Source organism: Anastrepha obliqua, chromosome 1 (genome assembly GCF_027943255.1).
Source record: "Anastrepha obliqua isolate idAnaObli1 chromosome 1, idAnaObli1_1.0, whole genome shotgun sequence".
Taxonomy (NCBI): domain Eukaryota; kingdom Metazoa; phylum Arthropoda; class Insecta; order Diptera; family Tephritidae; genus Anastrepha; species Anastrepha obliqua.
In genome coordinates this window covers 104,453,176-104,475,390 of record NC_072892.1, presented here as the reverse complement: position 1 = coordinate 104,475,390, position 22,215 = coordinate 104,453,176, and the positions used below count along the sequence as shown (strand labels likewise).

The window sequence follows — 22,215 nt, the reverse complement described above, 5'->3', positions numbered from 1 at the left end:
AATGTTTGAGCTCTAGACCACCGGGACCCCTTAATGATAAATCAATGATGCTGAAGCTCAAAAGTCATTTCAGCTATACATCAACCAAACATTCTATTTATTTCTACACAGGGTGGTAAATCAAAAAATGTAGGTTGGTATAACGGTGTTATAAAAAAAAAAAATAATAATTGGCGCGTACACTTCTGTTAGGTGTTTGGCCGAGCTCCTCCTCCTATTTGTGGTGTGCGTCTTGGTGTTGTTCCACAAATGGAGGGACCTACAGTTTCAAGCCGACTCCTTAATTTTGCTTTCACCGAGATTCGAACCAACGACCTCTCAGTGAATTCCGAATGGTGATCACGCACCAACCCATTCGGCTACGGCGGCCGCCAAACGGTGTTATACGATGGTAAAATTTATTTCATATTTTATTATATACATATATACTTATTTTGATTTACTTAGGAGTGCAAGTGCTAACTCTCCCATCAATCAAGCTAAACTCTGATATAACGGACATTAAAGAAAAAATAACTATGTACATTTTGCAATATTTCAAATTTGGTTTAAGACATTTTTTAATGAGGGTGTTATGCTTTTTCTTCCATACCAAAATAAATAAAACCAACGATATTTTGTAGTCACTTGAAACTTTTCCTTAATGCTACTGAAATTAAGTGGTCTATAAAATTTCGCACCCAGAAAAATTCTAAAAATTCTAGTTAAAAAGTTGAAAGTTTTGATGAAATTTTGAAAAAAATTTTAAAAGTTTGAAATATTTTGAAAAATTTTGATAAATCTTTGCGTTTTTTGGTTTTAAACCAAATTGTATTTCACAACTGCACAAGACTTAACCAAATCAAATACAATGTATGTTGAGTGTTCATATGTACATACGTCAGTAAGCATTTAGAGTGCCCTTTTCCTGAACATAAACCTTACATAAAATATAATTTCCATTTTAACTTAAAAAATTTTATTTCTATTTTCAGTTGAATTATGTCACTTTTCTCGATGGTTTTCGAGAAAAGTGACATAATTCAAAAATACAAAATACTGAGTTGGGTCAGTTTTCTAGATAAGTGACGCGCCAATTCGATCACCTGACAAAACGACACTAACGCCATCTCTCAGAATTGCTTCAAGATTTATAAGATATATAAACTCTGTAGTTGATTTTTGCTTTTAACGGCAAAACTCCGGATTTTGAGTTAATTTTGAGTTGTGTCGCTTTTCTGGAAAACCATCGACATTAGCTTGCGATTCGACTCAAGCCCACCCACGAAGCTTCGGTTGTCATTTGAAAGGAATTAAATTGTTTGCCTTTGACTTGGTAACGGAGTCTTCGTTTTCACTCAGATCGAAGTTTGTCACTTCACTTTTGTATCGACACTTCCACTCTTCCTCTTAAAAACAAATATAAAATAAAAATTACTAGATCTAATTTAATTCTCACACATTTCTCGTTTAAAGTAATACCACAATTATTTCGTCCTCTCTGTGATTTGGAATCAACAGATTAGGTCTATGCACACATACTTGTAATGACACACCTTTACACAAGATAATACAATTGAAAATATGTATTAGCTGTCATACAAAAAAACAATTGTTTGTGAAACCTAGACGTCCAGGCAGTTATTAAGGCAATTCACTTTTAAGCAACCGTCGTTAGCATCGTTTAACTTCGATTTGTTTGGGTATTATTTGAGTGAAGCGTATATTATAATAATATTTTAATAACACTTATCAAAATCTCCAAATTCAAATAAATGTGTGCTAATTGTGCGCAATTCAAAATAAATTAAAAATTAAGTTTAAAGAGGTTGGATGCGCTACTTCCGCTCAACCGACACGAGGAGCGTCAGCTGAATAAAAAGCTAGAGATACATATGTCATCGTGAATCATTAATTGAGAGAGAAAAGTATCATAGAAAAATATGTTAAAAGCAATTTTTGCAGTGAAAATATAAAAATTTGCGTATTTTGCCTTTGTTTACACTTCAAATTACTTATTTAGGCTTGCTCCAAGCAGCTAAACCTAAATTCTATTTTCTCTACATTCTCTAGTAGGTACTTTTAAAGACCAGAAATTCGTTCACAATACCTACAAAATATGCGCATATATTTAAGGAAACTATCAAACTCTATCTAGATGAAGTGATAATTACTAAAATCATACATATGTGAGTTAAAAAAATACCACAAGATTTCAAATTTGTTTTTAGAAAAAAAAACCCGTGCAACTGATACCGACGTAATACTCGTACATTCACTTGTTTTCAATTCGACAGTTCTTCATTTAGTTATTTGTAGCCATAAATGCACAGTAAAGAAACTGCATCTTTGTCATGTTGATAACGACTTGTTTCGCGAGGGAATGTGTGAAATTCTATGCGGGCTCCAATACAACCGTGGGCGATATGCCATGGTAAATTCTATTGAAGCTTTGACAATGCAATAAAAAAACTAAGAAAAGAAAATATAAACAACACCAGCTATAACAATAGCTAACACATTGAACAAGAGCAGTAGTAATAAAATTAAAGAAAAAAAAACAAATTACGGTTGAGATTGAAATTTGAAGCTTGTCAACGGCGCGAGTGCGCAGTCGTGGAGATATTTTCAAAGAAAATTAAGCACAAAGAAAAGAAAAATGAATGCAACAAAATTGCAGACGCAATATACACACGAGAGATGCCAATATTAACGGGATTTTGGGATATTTTTAGATTAACCCGGGATCCCGAAATTCACCTTGGGACATAATTTTTTTAATGCGAGCAAAAATTTAATAACTGTAAGCAATAAAATATAGCATGGGATAAAATCATTCGAAATGTTAGAAAAACTTATTTAAAAATTGCATATTTATTAAAACTGACAAGCCCTGATATTTTATAATAATTTCTTTTAATTGTTTTAAAACACCCATGCGATTCAGGTGATGAGTCACAAATTAGAATGCAATGGAGATTTCAGAAGCAATAATTATATACGAAAAAAAAAAATCAACAAAAATATACAATAATTATTATTGCATTTAAAATATTTACGTAAAATCAGCCAAGCGTTTAAAGTGGGCTATTTCAATCTGGTCGCCGTAGCCGACTGACCTGTGCCTTCGAAATCTCCACCTAAACCCAAAAAGGGTGTACGCGCCAATTATATACTCACATGTGTATACTTGTATAATACTCTCAGAGGTTTGCAATTGCCTGCCAAGGAGCGACCCCTATTAGAAAACACTTTTTCTTCTTTTTGGTATTTCACCGAGACTCGAACCTACGTTCTCTCTGAATTCCGAATGGTAGTCACCCACCAACCCATTCGGCTACGACGGCCAGGGCCGTAGGGAGCATATCCGGGCCCCGGGGGAAAATTGCAAATGCGGGCCCTTTCCAATTATGGCTAATTCATATAAATACGTATTATCTCGAGTCCGGGCCCCTCTGAAAACTCCGGGCCCGGGGGAAAAAGTACCCAAAGTACCCTGTGGACTTTATACTCGTAAATCGAGTTAGTCTAGCTAATTTTATTATATATTTGCAACATCCGCGATGCTCTACAAAAAACCGATTCCCAGCAAATTCAACCTTCTTCAACAAAGAGCCATACACCCGCATGGAAGGTGTTCAACTGTCTCTTCCACTTCTATGTACATCCTGACAGCTTTGTAAAAGTCAAATTATGGCACAATTCTACTGGCATGCCTTCTTATAAGGCAGTGCCCAGATAGGACTCTTACTAATAATGTTAAGTCCATCCTGCTATATTTAAGTAGACTGTTAGTGCGACCCATAATCCACTCTGGCCATGTCTGTCTACTAATACTACAGGTATGTAACTGTCTCCAGCGATTGTTGGCAATACTTAAGGTGATAGAAACACATGATGCCAAGGGCATAACTATATCACCTCTGCCTTGAGCAATTTGGAGCGTAGTGCCCCAGTTTAACTAACCCGCCACACAATTACGCCCAATTTTACTGTAGCCCGGCACTCAGAGTTGAGTTAAAGAGAAAAACTGTGCGAGTAATCTTAACTGTTCATAATACTTTACCACTGTTTTCGAAGAGTGCTTCCACGATTAAGGCGTTTGCCTCTCTATCGGAATATATGTAGATATTTCTGACTGTAATTCTTTATTTGTTTTGCGCTAAAAGGCCTCCTTTAATCGCCAAAACTTCAGCTTAGAATACCCATCAGGCAAGCGGAAAGGTATGCTGATGCCTATAGCTTCCGAATAGACACGCCTCCCACTTGTCGTTGAGGTTAGAACCATTCACCGCTCCATTTTCATAAAATACTACACCATTTTCCCAGTTCTCTCTAGATGGAAGCTTGATCGTATAAGGCCTATCAAAGTGTAAATCCACCGAGTCGTAAAAGTCGGTGGTAACTGAAACGCAAGGAAAAAGCCCGAGAATACGCAAATGCCCCTTGTTAGTGACGCTATATTTTATTCATTTAAATCTTCCTGACAAACAAAATCAGACTTCTTGACTTTAAACTCTTTCTTGTTTGCTTGCATTTGTAAAAACAAAAGCTTCTCAGTTCGACTGGATGAGTTGATTTATTGGTAGGTATGAATGAAATTATAGTAAGTTTCTGGAAATTTGATTTATTTTGTGGAAATCAAATTTTGCAATAAACAAGTTTCGAATATTTTTAATTCTTCGGGATCCCGAGTTTACCTTGTATTAAATTCCGGGACCTGAAAAACTCCGGCATTCCAGGATTGGCATTCCTAGTACACACATGCATATATAAGAATATAGGGAGAAATGAGCGCAACAAAGAATAAAAATTATTGCACGCACAAATGAACCAGTTAAATGTATCTACCCTGCAGGGAAAACCAAACTAGTTTGGAAACATTATAGTTCACATACTGGTATTTAATAAAAGAAATCCCACCACTTCGTCATTGACTAGAGTAGTACCATAGCAAAATGATCAATTTGTTTCGAAATTAGTTGATTTTTGGATAAGAAAGTTTAAGGCGCGTATATGACCGCACCAATGTACGAGTATTGGGATGATTTGAGGATTATTTAGTAGTACATAAGTAGATACTAATGAATATATTTATTTGAAAACTACTCTAACCAAGTCTATTAAATTAAGGCAACAGTTAATTAATATTTGCTTAAGGTCCCGGTGGTCTAGAGCTCGAAAATTTAAGGTATTTTGATGATTTTTTTTTTTACAATAAAAAAAATGAAAAATGGTATTAAAATTTTTTTTGGCTTTTTATTTAACTTCTTTTACATATAAAATGGAAATTTTTTTTTAATTTTAATAATTCAAAAAATGGCGCTGATGTTGACCCTGCCGAAAAATTAGACTTGGACGGTGTTGTCCATTTTGGCTCTTCTATTAATCTGAAACACAAAAAGCAAACAAATTATTAATCAGTATGACTGTAGCTATGTCCCGTGCTAGAGTAAAAACAAACTTGACAAAATGGCGCGGTTTTGAATTTGACACTCTAAAAATTGTTTTTTTACCAGTTTTTTATTAAAAAAAAAACGAAATAATTGAAATAATAATATGATTCTAGTACGGACGATAGCCATTGATGTTGTGAACGACATATTAAAATTTCAGACGATTTAGTTGAATAGTTTTTTTTCTGAAAACACCAGGCCGAAAAATGTCATTTCGAGATAAATGGGCTTGAAGTTTGAGTTACAGGAACGCGCAGACCGCTCTTCACCTAGTTAATGGGCTGCAGAAGCTGTAATATTGGAAATTTCCGCATGAAAATTTCACGTATATTCCTACGATTCTATACTTTCAAAACATCGAAAAAACAAAAAATCGATGAAATTTCTAGGCCGGGTTCCCTTAAAATGTATTCACTTTATAATGGAAAAGGTAATCAATTTAGAGGTATCTGGTTTTAAATTCAAATAAAACAACGAAATTTCACATTCATTGGGTGATCTTTATTATATTTGTGTAAAACCATTCGTTACATTTATTTTTTAAAGATAATCCCTTTCAAATGTTGGGCGCCGCTGCGCCGTAATTCGGTCATCCGTAAACACCAATTTTTAATGGCTCGCTGGAGGACTTCGGTCGGTATCTCGTGAATAACTTTAGTAATGTTGGCTTTCAAAGCCTCAATTGAAGATGGTTTATCCGCAAAGCATTTAGACTTTACATACCCCCACAAATAAAAGTCCAAAGGTGTGACAACACACGATCTGGGAGACCAATGCACTAGTCCGAAACGGCGACGCACGGGCTGTATGGCAAGTAGCGCCGTCCGCCGTCTTGTTGGAACCAAATGTTTTGGAGATCACGCACTTCGATTTCCGGCATCAAAAAGTTGTTTATCATCGTGCGATAGCATTCACCACTCACTGTTACATTTGCGTCAGTCTCGTCTTTGAAGAAATATGGGCCGATGATTCCTCCAATCCATAGACCACACCAAATGGTTATTTTCAATGCATGCAATGGCTGTTCTTGAATGACTTCGGGTTGCTCTTCAGCCCAAATACGGCAATTTTGCTTAATAACTTAGCCTTTAAGTCAAAAATGGGCCTCATCGGTGTAGTTGGCCTCAGCGCGCGATGAACACTTTTCACAGAGCGTTGATTCTCGTAATAAAATTGTACGATTTGTAAACGTTGTTGAGGCGTAAGTCTTTCCATGATGAGATATCAATGAATACTGAAAAAACTATATATTTATGAGTAGTTTGACCATAGTCATGCGTGATTTGTCAAAAACACTCTATTGGAAAAAGCAACTCCAATCTGTTCACCCCTTAAAAGAGTAATCTCAAATGTATTTACAAATTCCATTTTTAATTGAATTACTTTATTTGAAAAAAAAAAAATTAAAACCAAATCTTACGAAAATACGTGTTACTATTAAGTTGGCAGCAGCTGTGTATGCGTGAATATGGATAATTGTCACTAAGGGCGTTTATGAGCTGTGGCGGACATTTTTCAAAATGCAAATTACGCATGGCTAATTTGCATATTTTAAATTTATATAGAAAGAGGGAAAATATATTACTCTGGTACATAATAAAATAAAGTATCTGTAAATAATTTTCACTAAACAAACCAAAGCAAGGGGGTGAGTATTTAGGTGAATACGAACGTATGTATGTAATTTTTTTTCATACATACATGCTTACATATATTCAAATTAATATGTGTATATGCGAGTGTGTAACAAGATTTGCCGGAATTTCGTAGGAGCAGCTCCACAAGACCAAGGGCACATGAAAATATTTACTATTATACTTCCAAGAACCATTGCATGCAATGAAGCAAAGCAACTCCAACAACTCAAACTGGCAAATATACCTTCATACACTTAGTATGTGTAAATGTGTATAAATATAAGTACATACATATGTATGTATGTATATGGTACGTGTGCAACGTAGCTTTGGTAAATGACGATATTGAGAGGCGACAACTGTAATAACAATAACAACAACTGTGACATCGGTAAAACTCATCAAATTCACATTTCAACTGAAAACAAAAACATTTTTAAACTTATGACAACTTACGTTACATAGGCACAGGCTACGCTATACCTACCTACAGACATACAAATATACAAACATTCGGTCATAAGCATGCGTAGTTGCTTGAATTTATCTGCATATGCATATGCTCGCATATTAGCGCAACGAATCCTTCTGGCAGATTCCGACTTCAACTCTCTAGAAACTGCCAACTGGCCAACCAACTGATTAACTAACTGACCGCAACACCCGCACCATTATCGGCTAGCAACAACTGCACTACAGCGCACGCGTGGCAGCTCGACTTCATCCTTTCTGTTGGCGTACTGGTTGGTTAGTTCGGTGCGTCGTTGGCTTGTTCTAGAAACTAGCGCAAAATTAGTATGTGTGACAAATTGATTGACGACTAACGACTGCAAGTACAACAAGGGGATTAACGAGCCACACAATTGCATTAAAGAAACAGAAATAAAACGAGAAAAATCAAATCGAAACCAGCGCAGCTGCCGCTAAAGGCGAAAGTTGTGATATGGTTAATCCCACAGTGATTCAGAAGAATTGAAATAATGATTTATGTGCATAATTTTGGATCACCAACAAATAATAAATTTAATGTTCGGTAACGTCTTAAGCCACTTTTAATTTGATATTTACTCTAAAAACTTTAGTTTTAAGAAAATACTTTGAGACAATTTTTCATGATTTGGTAACTCGAAATTGGCTTAACTTTCTGACAAGTCTTGAGCTGCGCTCTTTTTTCGTAGACTGTACCTTCTAATGGTTCAAGGAGTTCGGCCCTGGATATTCGTCGTTAAGAAATTTTTTGGAATAATTTTCCCACGACGAGATAAGAAGGTGCCAAATTAGGAAACTTATGAAAAAAAATTAAAAGTTAAATTGTAAAACCCTATAACTAAGACAGATCAGTAAATGATTCTGTGAAATTCATTCAGAACCGAAAGCGGTACAGCGCTTTGCGCGACCTTCAGTGTTCTCTCAAAAATATTATGGACTCATATCATTTTTTTGAAGATCTTTTCAACTCTTCAAGAACATTCCACAGCGTTTTGCTAAATTGAACCACCTTAGAGAAATAAATAAAAAAATAAATAATTAGTGCATATACTTCTGTTAGGTGTATGGGCGAGTGTTTGGCACAAGTCTTGATATGGTTTCACAAATGGATGGGCCTACTCCGAACGGCAAATGGTTTTTTATGAGGAGCTTTTTCATGGCAGAAATACACTAAGAGGTTTGCCATTGCCTGCCGAGGGTCGACCGCTATTAAAAAACACTTTTTCATTTTGCTGTTTCATGCACGGAGATTCGAACCTGCACACTCCCGAATGTTAGTCACGCACCAACCCATTCGGGTACAACGACCGCCCCTAGAGGGAATCATAGTATCTCCAAAATATATACTTAATCGACCTTGCCGATCTCATCCGTGTCTACCGCGACAGTTCGGATGCAGTTTGTCTAAAATTGCAGCTCTGAGCAGCTATTCGTTTGTTCTATACTAAGCTACTTGTTATGAGCTTTCATCGTCTGTATTTCGGGTACTATGAACCGAATTGCTTTCAAAACTTGCTTTGACCTAAACATGACCTCTTTCAAAACGTTGGCTTTTAGATCTATGCTTGTAGAGTTATAGGATTGTTGATTGTGCTGAAGTCAGCGCATGTTGGTCAAAATTCTCTTGAAAACAACTTCCTGAGATAGGAAGTCGAAACGTAAAAACTTCTTGCAGTGGAAATGAAAACAGTGACCCAGCTAATATTTCCCATGAGTAAAGCATGAGAAGAAAGCAAATATTTCTCATGAGTGCATTTACCAAGCCTGCGCACTTAGCGAATTCCATACTACTATGGACAAGGGAAAAATCTTTAATTAATATCCCGAAAAATGCGACTAAACCTTCGCTTTCGAACTGAGATTCATTAAAACAATATTCAGGATGTTTCTTTGCTCGCTGGAGTTCGTGCGCGGGTGCCCAAAACTACATATTTTCTGTTTCCTGTGTTGGTTCTTTGAGAGGGTAATTTGTAGTTCACACTAACCCGAAGTCATGTAAGAAGAGGAATTAAAAATAACAATAAATAATAACAAATATCTGTGGCGTCTTGTTTCGGGCACGAAATTGTGTTCTTTGTTTTTTGATCCAGTGCTTCTGTTTACGCTCTAAATTTCACCGAAAATGAAAAAAAAAACAGACCTAGTACCTAAAATCATCACCTTGTAGCCAAACGGTCGGCAGCTAGTGCAGCTCTAAGGCTTCTTATTTCATCTAAGGAAGGCAGTCTTACAGGCAATCTACAGGACACAATGGAAAGAAAACTAGAGTTCTCCAAGAATTTCAAGGTGGCCATCAGTAATCGCCCTACGTAGAATCTTTGAGACAAGACGAACAGGTGTGGTTTACTGATGGCTCCAAAATAGAAGATCGGGGCTGGAATTGTCGGACCACATTTCAAGACGGTAATTGCAATGGGAAAAACGACTTCCATTTTCAGGTAGACGTCCACGTCTTAGAGCTATGTGCCAGCTAATGTCTTCGTACAGGCACGAGTGGTGCCAATATCAACATTCTCTCTGACAGCCAAGCAGTTCTAAAATCGCTATATAGCTTCTTATTTCAATCAAAATCCTCGAAACTCAAGCAACAAGAAACTTTGTTGCTCTGATGAATGATGAGGGGACATGAGGGACATGAAGGGAATGAAATTGCGGACACCTTAGCGAAAAAGGGGCAAACACTCCCTTCATATGTCCTGAACCTTTCTGACGGGTAAATAACAGCTTTAACAGCGCCTTTCAAAATGAGCCTGAATAACGAGACCTAATGGAGTACTGGAGAGCCTAAACGGGCATGCGGCAATCAAAAAAACCCATTGATCCAGAACGTATAATAATAATAATACTGTTTAAGTAGGACACATGACTGCACAATAGTCTTTTCAGGTTGCAGTGTACAAATAGCCATTAATAATAATAGCATCAAAAAACCAATCAGGCAACGAGTCTCCAAATAGAAAAAATTGAAACTAATTCAATCACATTGTGACATGCTGAAGGGCAATATTTTTCTACCATAGGTATCTTCGGCAACCCAATATATGTCTAGATCAAATTTTCTTGGAATACACAAATTATTTCAAATCTCCCTCACCGGATTTCTCACTTTCATTAAGGTGACAGGATAGTTTGAAGAAAAGTAATTAAACAAAACCTCTTTTTCCCCCATTTCCCTATCGTTTTATTATTTGTTAGGCTTCAAGTACAATATTCGCCTGGCAACAAAAACGAAAATCAGCCCACTGTGCAGTAGCAGGATATTGTCGCAGTTGTTGTAACGCATGCGTGATCTTGCCGGACTATAGATCACATACGCATATAGAAATATTTTTGTGGGTGCGTGCGCACGTGAGTTTGTATGTATATGTGCATGCGTGTGACATTGAGTTTAAATGTAACAGGCGCATTGCTACATCAAAAATTTCACACTCAATCAGAGACGTAATTGAGCCGCAAAGGCAACTGTGTTGTCGCAGCCTGCTGAAGAAAGGACCAAAATCCAAATAATGAATGTTTCGAAGATTTACATATGCCGCCTAGAGTTCAAAGCATTTACCAAACTTCCGTTTTAAAATGGATAGTGCCACTGAGGCGTAAACTAAAAATGTATTAATACATTTTCGGGCTAATAACGAATAGGAAATGGGGCTGAAGATGTACACGTAAATACTTACATATGTATATGAATCTTGGTGTATAGAGGAAGCGTATTTCTGCTGCCATTAAGGTAGCAACGATATTGAATAGAATTGCGTAAAACGCCCCCACTCTTTGGAAGTGTACTAATTTGAATCTGTTCACAGCTAAAGCACATTTATATTTGTACTTACAAGCATTCAGTGCGTGCACACATACCTACATACTTAGGTAAATATGTATAAACATACATATATAACTAAGGCAAAACACACTTCCGTACGACTTCCAATTTCACTTCGAACTATGCCTTTTGCTTTTCCAGCTTCTTTCTTCATCCCATCAATAGGCTCATCATTCGTGTCAGTGACATTTAATTTATGCGCAGGCGCGTACAACGCGTTAAATGTACCTTTTTATACTTTTTGCCTTTTTGCACTTTTTTCACGCCTCTCAAACAGTACTCAACAGTCTCGCCAATTCGTCAACAAGCCATAAGCAAATTACAAAAAATAGCACGCCAAATGAAAGAGTAGCAAAGGAAAATTTGGTATCAGCAAAATTTGATCGCAAAAATTGAAATTTGTCAATTCTTGAAAAAGATGTTATCCTTTTGCGAATTGCATGTGCCACAATAAATTTGGTAGGCACATACATATGTATGGTATATACCCGTACATAGCAGACATACACACATATGTACATATGTACATGCATACATGTGAGACTGTCGCTATTTGATTAAAACTATTTGCTTAAAACGCGTTTACGGCATTTTTCACTACGCATTTCTTCTATACCTACATCAACAACAATTCAAACAACAAATCGACATGGCATCTTTTGTTTGGATCACGTCCGACGACAGTATCGAATCACTTCGATCAACAGTGTGGCAAAGTGGCAAGCCACTGTGTGGCACGAACGGCAGCGGTAACAGCAATAATAAGGACGTGCAATTCCTTTAAATTACGCTTCGTAGAAAACAACCACAAAACATTGGCATACACTTTCATCACCTCCAATTTGATAGCGAAGATGTAAGCAATAACATCGAATATCTCAAATAGTTGTTCAACATCGCATCAACGAGTACTTGCTCCTTTTTTCACTGCTGTCCTGTGCGGTCCGCTCGCACAGGACGTGTACGCATGCACGCTCTCGCAGCCCTCTCGTGTTGCAACATTGCAACATAACTACCGTCTATGAACTATACCATATCATCACTCACATTATTGACCCGCATTGGTTTGTTGTGTTGTTGCATCTATTTTTTGTTTTTTCCAATTACAACAAATTCTGGTAAATGCTTTTTTACTTGTATTCCTTTTGATTGTTACAATCTTAAGGAAAAAGGGGTAACCAACTGATCGTCAAGAATGTTGACATGTGAATCCTTCGCAAGGCGTCCGCTTGAGGCTGAGATATTCGAATCAAGATACGCAAGGATATTCGTTGGCGATAAGATTTCATGCATGGGAAATTAAACTTTCTGCTTGTACATATGAATTACTTAATAACTTGTTTACATATTCGCATGGACATATTAAATAAAAAATAAATGATATAATCACTATAAAACGCAGTAAGAATAAGGATAAGGAAGCCTTGGTACAATTTATAAGAACTCGTATGCATATATGTACTTTACTTATACATACATACAGTCCGGTTCACTTGATTCGAGACAATCATTTTTATGGAAGAAAATGGTTGTTAAAGCAACCATATTTGATCCATATAACGATATTCCGCAGCAGTAAAACTTCAGCAGGTATAATACTGTGCTTGATTTATGGGATCCTCTCCAACATCAGTTTGAAGAAGTCACACGACAGCGAGTCACCCTGTCTGAAACCTAGTTTCGTATCAAACGGCTCGAAGAGGTCCTTCCCAATTCTGATGGCGCTATTGGTATTGAGCAGCGTCATCTCGCATAGCCGTATTAGTTTTGCGCGAATCCCAAATTCAGACAACGCGGCATATAGGTAACTCATTTTCGTACTGTTGAATACAGCTTTGAAGTCGACGAAGAGATGTTGAAAAATCGCGCTTTGATGCGGATTATTGCGAGACGCTCGTCCACCGGAGTGAACGACAGTACTTGGCGACGAAGTCTCTCTCCAACACCGAATTTGCGCTCCTTTACATGGCAGCTGTAGTAGACGTCGCAAGGTTTTAAGTTTTTCCTGCCTTGCCCCGTCCATCACATCTCTTGAGTGGCAGTGATGTCAGCCTTTACTCACGAGGACATCAACCAGCCCGGCAGAGGCACCTTCGCCGTTAAAGGACCGGACATTCCAGGTGCATGCCCTCAAATCGTAGTCCTTAGTTCGTTTGCAGGGGTCGTCATCAGTACAGGAAATTCTCATCCGAAGCTTTGTTCGTGTTTTCATTGAGCGGATTTTTATGTGGCGGGTCCCAAACCCAACGCACAACTAGCTATCCTGGGATGCTTCGCCTTCTTACGTTGGCTCGCTCTCGAATGAGTGTTTGAAAGCTTCCCAGAGAATACTTAGGCTAATCCCGGAAGTTGTGAGCTGCTTGAAACATATGTAGAAGAATCGTCCTGGCCACTCCCAAGTAAATGGCGATCAGTAACTTTCCCCACTTGCGTGGAGTTCTACATGTCATACTCCTAGGGGCAATCGCTTTTAGAAAAAATGTTTTCTATCATTTTAGTGTTTCATCTAAGGAGATTCGAGCCTACGCACTCCCAAATGGTGGTCACGCACCAACCCATTCGACTACTGCGGCCGCATTACCTTGCGTTGAGGTGATCCGGGATAATAAAACTTAAGCACCGCACCATGCGTCGTGGGCGTCCTAGACAAATCCTATTGAATAATTCTTTCAATGGGATGATTACTTTTACGCCAGCTGACATTTATGTACTTACATACCCACGCGGCCGCCGTAGCCGATTGGGTTGGTGCGTGACTACCATTCGTAATTCAGAGAGAACGTAGGTTAGAATCTCGGTGAAACACCAAAATGAAGAAAAAGTTTTTTCTAATAGCGGTCGCCCCTCGGCAGGGAATGGCAAACCTCCGAGTGTATTTCTGCCATGAAAAAGCTCCTCATAAAAATATCTGCCGTTCGGAGTCGGCTTGAAACTGTAGATCCCTCCATTTGTGGAATAACATCAAGGCGGACACCTCAAATGGGAGGAGGAGTTCGGCGTATATATGAATAAGTTCGTGCGGTTTTTTTCGAAATTTGAAACTTTATTGACGTAAAATGGTTACAAATTTAATATTCAAAATATTGTCCATCGCTTACTACTACTTTTTCCCATCTTTCTGGCAATTCACGGATTCCCTTTGTGAAAAATTCGGTCGGTTTTGCCGCAATCCACGAATCGATCCATTTTTTGACTTCATCGTAATTACGGAAGTGCTGGTCAGCCAGGCCATGTTGCATCGATCGGAAGAGATAGTAATCGGATGGCGCAAGGTCTGGACTATACGGCGGGTGGGGTAGGACATCCCATTTGAGCGTTTCTAAGTATGTTTTGACCACTTGTGCAACATGTGGCCGAGCATTGTCATGTTGCAAAATAACTTTGTCGTGTCTATCGGCGTATTGCGGCCGTTTTTCTCGCAGTGCTCGGCTCAAACGCATCAATTGTCGTCGGTAGACATCCCCCGTAATCGTTTCATTCGGTTTCAGTAGCTCATAATACACAACACCCAGCTGGTCCCAACAGATACACAGCATAACCTTCAGGCCATGAATATTCTGCGCCGACGTCGATGTTGAAGCATGGCCAGGGTATCCATACGTTGCCCGACGTTTTGGATTGTCGTAATGGACCCACTTTTCATCGCCAGTCACAATTCGATGCAAAAAACCCTTTCTTTTGTGCCGTTGAAGCAGTTGTTCGCATGCCATAAAACGGCGTTCAACGTCTCTTGGCTTCAATTCATACGGCACCCAATGGCCTACCTTTCGGATCATTCCCATGGCTTTTAAACGTTTGGAAATGGTTGATTGATCAACTCCCAAAGTTTTTGCAACCTCTTCTTGCGTTTGAGCCGGATCTTGATCGAGCAATTCCTCCAATTCGGTATCCATGAACTTTGGCGGCGCACCCTCGCGTTCTTCGTCTTCCAAGCCAAAATCACCACTTTTAAAGCGTGCAAACCACTTCTGGCACGTTCGCTCAGCTAGAGCATGCTCACCATAAACTTCCACCAAGATACGATGACTTTCGGCTGCTTTTTTCTTCATATTAAAAAATTCCCCGCAAAAACACATTATTTGGCACGAAATTCGACATTTTCAAGTGTGGTAAAAATATTGTTGTTTACGCTTCAAATAAAAAACTTATACTGACGTTTGTGCCTTACGACAGTAGCTCTCCAATGAATGTTTGGAAATGTGGATCGATGGAATAATAATCAAGTTACGCCATCTGTTGTAAAACCGCACGAACTTATTCATAGTCCTATTATATTTATATATATATACGTGTACATTGTGTATATGTATTTTCGGAAAGTGAATGCAAATATGTCCTTCGCCTTTCCATTGTTGTCAATGATGGTTTGGCATCTTCTCGTACAACTTTGCCTTAGTTCTTGGGCATATACCAACGGAAACTCTCTCCAAAATGAACTGTTTTGTTGTTGATTTTTCCCCCCCTATAAGCTCTTGCCTCGTTAATGACCAAATAGTTTCGATTTAATTTGCATCTGCGCTTTGAGATGGCCAGTCTAGCATTTCCATTTCATTTTTCAGTTTCCAATATCTGCAAAGACAACTTCAGTGTCATGAGCCATTATTTTGCAATCCATTCAACATTTGCGCAGAATTCATTAATAGTTTGACCATCTTTTCTGCATTAAGTTTATGCGTAAAGGCAATCAACTTGCCAAATCGACTTGATAAAAAGACCCGTTACAAATGGGCCTTTCCAAGGTGTTTACTGCTCCTTGTAGTAGCCTCTCCAGTCACTCTTGTAGCAGTTAAAAACTACAAAAATGTATTCATCTGAGAAGAAGACGTTATTTCAATTTCGCATCCAATTCTCTTTAGCCCATTTCAGACGCGTTTCAACGTGGTTTTCTCTCAATAGGGGTTTTGAGATGGTGCATATGTTACGGATGCTCAATTCCATAAGTCGGCATGGGATAGTATAGTTGACACATCAGTTCCCTTTTGCGATAATTTTTCCTTCGCTTGCTCAGGCTAACCGTTGAGGTACGATCAAACAACCAGACTATCGAGTTGTTAGATTTTTTCGGAGTGGTTCTATTTCTGGTTATATTCCTATACAAACGTTACTAACATTTTTTTGTATTTTGCAACTTTTTGGGACTTCATTTATGGGCTCTTGGATGTTTTACCACTTTAAAACGCTTTTTAAAAACAACATTTTTTTATCTTCTTTTTTCCACTTTTATCAACTAACTAGACACTTTATTGTGTAACGCACTGTGCAGGATTCGGCAGGTTAAGTGTTACCTATTCAACAGGCCTAGGTTTTTTATTTCAAATTATTTTTTATTGATTTGAAAGGCTAAAATATGCGAAAAAATTCAGGATTCGTTTACTTTAGCTCGATGTGGCCTTAACAAGGTCGGAAAATAAGTTTCATGTTGACCAAATGTGATCCTGTGTTACTTTAGCCAATTCATGCTTAATCGTTTTTTTCATAGTTTTCATACTGACTTATTTTTTGTGCTCACATTGCCCTATAAGGGCAAGCAAAGGATTTTTGTTTGGGGAATTCGAATGCCATAATATCGACTTATTGATTCATTAGCTTTGTGGGACGGTGCCTAGTCCTGTTGAAACGTCCACGGTCCACGACCAAAATGTTTGGGTACCCCCGATTTCAAATCAGTTTCCAAAACTTTTTCCATAATTAATATTGTGGGTTTATGGATTGTTCACCTCGGAAATTCTTCTCGTGCGAGAACACAATGCTCGGAAGTTAGTCACTTTCAAGCAAACGCAGTAACTCCTTTGCTTTAAGCTTATTTTTGAATACATTTTGACCGCTCAGTTCGGATATCTCTAAATCTTTGGCCACTTGATTCTCACGCCATGAGTTTTCTTTCCACAAATTGGGCCGTTTTCTACGCACATTCTCTCTCAAATGTCGCATAACTTCCAATTAATATTCTTTATATACCGCAGAACCATTTGGAAGGAATTCCGAGATTCCGAGTGTACAACACCAAGATAATCAGAGAAAACGAGTAGCATGACTTTCACTTTTGACCGACTTTGACGTGGTTTTTTGGGGTTCAACTCATGTGGATAGCGCCATTCAGCCGCCTGTTGATTGGTTTGCATGGCAAACTCATATACCCACGTCTCATCGTCTGTTATGATGCGCTGGATAAACGTTGGGTCCGAATTCACTTGCTCAAGCATGTCTTCAACCGCACCTTCTTCAAATGAATTCTTTGAAAGAAATTCAACTCTCTTGGAACGAGTCGAGCAGACACGCGTCTCATGCCCAATGGATGGTATAAAATGTTGCGAATTGATTCGCTCCAACGAGCTATCTCCCTCAAAGTTAAACGATGGTTTTCCAGGACCATTTCCTTGACTTTGTCGACGTTTTCATCCGTTGATGGGCGACGAAATCGGGGCAAATCTTCCACGACTTCTCGGCCCTCAGCAAAAACCTTATACCACTCATAGACCTGTGTTTTTGATAAAGCAAACTGGCCATAGGCTTTCTACAACATTTTCAACGATTCGGCACACGATTCCTTGTTCGATATTTTTATCCATAGTGAAAACCGCAGAGCACACCTGTGGTTGACTGATATAATTATTTAATTAAATGCCAAAAACAAACTAATTGGCAGATCAAGCTCAAACTCTGCGACACTATAGAGGACAGTTGTACTAACATTCCAGCTAAAAAAATGTAGACATATGTATATGTAACGCGCGCTTTTTAAATGAACAATTCTCGATATTTTTTTGACAGAATGTATATTCGGAAAACTCAAATACAATTTTATCACTCAAAAGTGATATCATCGCCGTCAAAGTACTCCTATAAACTACAATGCGCTTACGCCAGCGTTTCATTCAGCTCTCGAAACATTTTTGGAACTCTATTTTCGGTATATCCATCAGAGCCAATTCTTTCATTTAGTCAATTTTTCCATTAGTTCCTTTCGGCTGTTAAAACGCGTTCCCCGTAATGGTTGAACAAACAGAAAAAAATGACAGGGAGCCATATCAGGTGAACTCGGTTCCAAAAATTCAAGCATAATGATGGCACAGTGCTCTACTTTTTTTTTTGTTGCAAAATCCACGAGCTCCCATGAGACTCCCACAATTCCTTACAAAAATTCGTGGTGTACAATACCCTTGTAATCCACAAAAACCGATGACATCGCTTTCTTTTTTGACTGAAAACGACGTGATTACAATGTTCAGTACAATGAGGACATACTCAATTAATGGCTATGACTTCTAAAGCTAACTGAAATATGAAATAAAAAGACCGAGCGGAGAGCTAAAATATGATACTTGTGCATCAGAATCCTACCTAGACAAACATTGGAATTACTGGCTAAGCTCCATACAGACTGCTGTAAAAGCTAGACTATACAGACCTCATATACGAACCTGTGCATGTAGAACACTTAATGTGCCTTAAACTTATATTTTGTTTTTCAATATGGACGTAGCGGGTTTGAGTTGAAATAAAATAATAAATGAAAAAAAAAAATTAATTCCCCAAAAAACAAAAAAAAATGGAAATAAATAATAATAAAATTTAAAGAAAAGGACCCTGGATGTAGGAACCAATTGTTGTCAATGGACACAAACACGGCACAGATAGAGACATAAGAAGACGAGCCTATAGCATGAAGCTGGCTGCAATTATGGTGGACCCAGACGTGTGTGAATAGAACTGGTCCACTTATGGAACTCCCGAACTAATGCAGAAAGTAGTCCTGGGTAGAGAATCCCCCCAGAAGAGGAGCATTAAAGCATTGCTTTAGTGGCCGCACCACTCAACGCAGTAGACGACGTTCGCTGTAAGTGCGAAGGCATTTTGAACCCTACCTTACTCACAAAAAAAAGTGCAACAGTCTTCAAGTGCATATTTACATGCATTTCTAAACGTTAAGACACAAAAACATGTATCGGGTGTTTTTTTAAGAGCTTGAGAACTTAAAATGTTAATACAAAACAGAAATATTATCGGAATCATTTTTTTTTTTCTATTATAATTTGATAGATAGTTTTATGGCATTTATTTTCTTATGTTTGCACCTCGTAGGTGCGTTGTCCATTCGATCAGTCCAATTTTTTACTACTTTTTCCAATAAATCTGGCCGTATGGCATCAATGGTAGCGTGAATATTGCAACAAATCGATTGTTAAGCGCGGCAAATTGCACCGTCTTGTTGAAAGCAAATGTCGTCGCTGTTTAGCTGATTCATTTTTTAAAACGAAAATTCAGTCAGCACGGCTTGATAGCGCTCGCCATTCACTGTAAAGGTAGCTTCTTCCTCAATTCCAAGGAAATAAAGGTGAGATAAAAATGATGCCATCCGTAATCTATGAACTTCGGGAATTATTATTAATATTAATATATTTTAATTATTACAGATTATTTTTTCCAAACCAAATTTTCACGATTTAGAAGCGTTGTTCTGGCTTTAAACAATTCATGATGACTTGCCAAATCTTACTGAAGAGAAATTCTCAGCTGTCAAATCATAGTTATCGATATCGATAGTTCTCATGTAGCTAAAACAACACCCGATACTTAAGAATAAAAAACAGTCATGCTTTTCTTAGCTCATATATTAAACACAAATAACGCAAGCCTGCAATTCTCTTTTTTTTGACTTTTGTTTAAGATAGGCAAGACATTTTCTCATTTGGAAAAATGGAGGTTTAGACTCTCAAAATTACGTTTTTAAACATTTTTAAAAACTTGTGCCGGCTAAATCTGGTGCGCTGAGTAACTTTCAGAAATGCCAATACAAAGCTTGAACCTTAAAATGTACCTTTCGATAGCGTTGTTACAAACAACACGTCAAATTAGATATATTTTATGTATATCTGTTTCGGCGCAGTGTATTTCTCAACTTGGCTGGTGTTAAAAATCAAATTTGACATCAGCATTTCAAACTTAAAAGGATGAATTACTTTTAATTACGAATTTTAGGAATGAATACACTTCATAAATTTTATTAAAATACATGCGTTCCGAAAAAGGGGCTTTAAAGTTTTTAGTTTAAATAGGTACAATAAAAACAAAATCACTTTGCCTTCTAATGAGATACTGTTAATATGTAGATACCGCTATGAACTTCTTACACGGCATAAATTTCTGTATTCCAACCACAAACAATTGTTTTTGGATGTATTTTCATTTGTTTATATTGTATTTTATATTTATGAGTGCATTCGAAAATATGCATGAAAAACATTTGCATAGAAATTTATTTAAGGCTGGCTAGAGCCCATCTTAAATATCACACGCATGCAACGCCACACTCACCTTCGTGAAATATCCGTTTTGCCGCCGGTATCTTTGCAGTTTCCTGCTACAAATCCGTCTTCGCACTTATGAGTGTGTTTGTAGGTAGATATATTCCCGAACGATGAGAGAAACCAATAATCTAATCAGTTCACAACAAATCGGTGGAAATAACGATACATAACACTCGAAAACATATTCACTGAGAGAACTATTTGCTTTTGCTTTTACTACTTCCACAATAATCACTACGAAGCCACAAAAAAAATTATGAACGGACCGAGCCCGAGTTGTGCAAAAGTTGTAAAAAAATATTTATGTGCAGAAATATGGGTATATATGTGCATGCAGAAATGTATGTACATACATATACTCGTACACATATGCGTTGTAACTAATACGCTTTCGAATAAACACTTAAATCTCACTAAGAAGCGTTTTATTGAGCTTCGATAATGTTAATATGTACATATGTATATATGTACTCGTACTTAAATGTGCATAAAATATTTATTCATATGGTATGCATTTTTACACTGTTTTTAATTGCTGGACAAACTTTAAATGTTTGTCATTAATAGTCGGAGTACCGCCACTACTTTTTATTATTTTTATAAATGTTTCACTGCGTTCGTTCTTATAATGTTATTTTTATTAATATCCGCAATCATGAGCGTATCATTAGTAAATCTAATGAGACGCTCATTTTGTTGATCGTTAGTCGCGTTAGAACACTTCTATTACATACACAACTACAGCCCAAACAGGCAGATAAGAAAAGCTTATCGTTTAGTTAGTGTGCGACTGGAGTGTCGAAACACGATTGGATGCTGGAATCGAAATGAATGAAAGCTGAGACTTAACTCCACCGCAAATGGACCTCGTTCAAACAGTCGGAACCAACAGCGAGCAGCAGCATACGGCAGCAGGCAGCGAAAACATGCCGAAGTATTTCCTATAGACGGCTGCGAACTACACCGTATAGCCGAAGTGGATAAAAGCAGCAGCAGTGTATCGATGACGTTAGCAACTAGCGCAGCGACAATAACAACAGCAGCAGTGATGAGAACAACTATAACAATAAAAACAAATCAAGTCTCAACGATCCCACGAAGTAGACAAGCATCGCGGTGGGATTGGTGCGTGCATACAATGGCGGCCGGGCGAAACCTGGACCCATAAAACGCGCACACACACATTTTATTGTTCTTGTACACGAATATGTGCGTACATACATACAAGCGCACACACATAAAGAGCACCATGCCGTAGCTTACGAGTATGATTGAGGGTGGCGAACGAAGTCAGTATCGTATCTATTGCAACTGGATGGATGGAAAGGAATCATTCGCTTACACTGGAAATTCTATAAACGCGTTGCTGATTGCGCTGACGCTGACGCTGGCGCCGACGTTGGCGATGGGGGTTGTTGGCACACTTCACGCACACAGGTATTCATGATTAAAAGTGTGGGTGCGTCTAATTTTTTATCTGCGCGTGTATGTACCAAAACATACATACATACATGAATTTACTTATG

The 22,215-nt window shown here is 37.9% G+C and overlaps 1 protein-coding gene across 2 annotated transcripts in view; it reads right to left on the bottom strand.

Annotated features, from left to right (window-relative positions):
* The window catches only part of LOC129253500 (protein single-minded), a 95,356-nt gene extending 73,858 nt beyond the window's left edge, over positions 1–21,498 (bottom strand). The window contains exons 1-2 of one of the 2 annotated variants that reach the window (XM_054891907.1): positions 21,043–21,498; positions 20,697–20,923 (exon numbers count right to left, since the gene is read on the bottom strand). The gene's annotated coding sequence lies outside the window, so the exon portion shown is untranslated. Of the gene's footprint in view, positions 1–20,696 lie in introns of both variants that reach the window. The other variant, XM_054891904.1, reaches the window with a different exon arrangement.
* Between the last annotated feature and the right edge of the window lie 717 nt (positions 21,499–22,215).